Genomic DNA, 816 nt, shown 5'->3' with positions numbered 1-816 from the left:
CGAGATAAGTTGATAAAATCCACTCATTTTAATACAAGATAAACCATAAAATTGTGGTTTATCAGGGTACCGGCAGAAACCCTCTCTCTACTACGACCACGACCATTAGGCTGATCCACAACACATCTACCTGTCGTCATGTCTGCAAGGAGCTTACCAATTAAAAATGTGCTAAACTCACAACATCATTCAAAATACTTAATCAAAATAAACTACGTTAAACTTAATTAAGAAAATATATTATCCGTTGAAATCAAATAAAACAAAAAAGGTAAGTGCACATTTTAACTTCACAAACATTTAGTAATATGCTTATTCAAATATAATAAGTTGAACTATGTGAAATATATGCATTCAAACTTGAGCATCACCAATTTACTAAATTCAATTACAATTCAAAACCAACAACACAACAATAATAATATCACATCATTACAGCATTAGAACTCACAAAATTCTAATAACCTAATCTAATCCCATCTTAACCACGTAAATTCACTAAACAGAAAAATTATTTCTAAATAAATCATAATACTAATTAACAACTAAAAACTAAATTAATCCTAAATTTAACAAAAATAAAACAACAATTTATTTACCGAAGAATGCAAATATAGAGGTGGATAGGAGAATGTTGGTTGGTCGACGCTGTTGGTGGCGGCTGGAAGAAGTGGTGGGCGGTGAGAGGGAGATGGGTTGCCAGAGAGGATACGGCGACAGGACTGACAGAGGACAGGAGGGAGAGGGTTAGAGAGAGAATGGAAGAAGAAAAGGGAGAGAGAGACGGATTGAGGAGGCGGCGACAGGGCTAACGGC

Source organism: Arachis duranensis, chromosome 10 (assembly GCF_000817695.3).
Source record: "Arachis duranensis cultivar V14167 chromosome 10, aradu.V14167.gnm2.J7QH, whole genome shotgun sequence".
Taxonomy (NCBI): Eukaryota; Viridiplantae; Streptophyta; class Magnoliopsida; order Fabales; family Fabaceae; genus Arachis; species Arachis duranensis.
The sequence above is the reverse complement of the archived record's forward strand: the minus strand, read 5'-3'. Positions refer to the sequence as shown.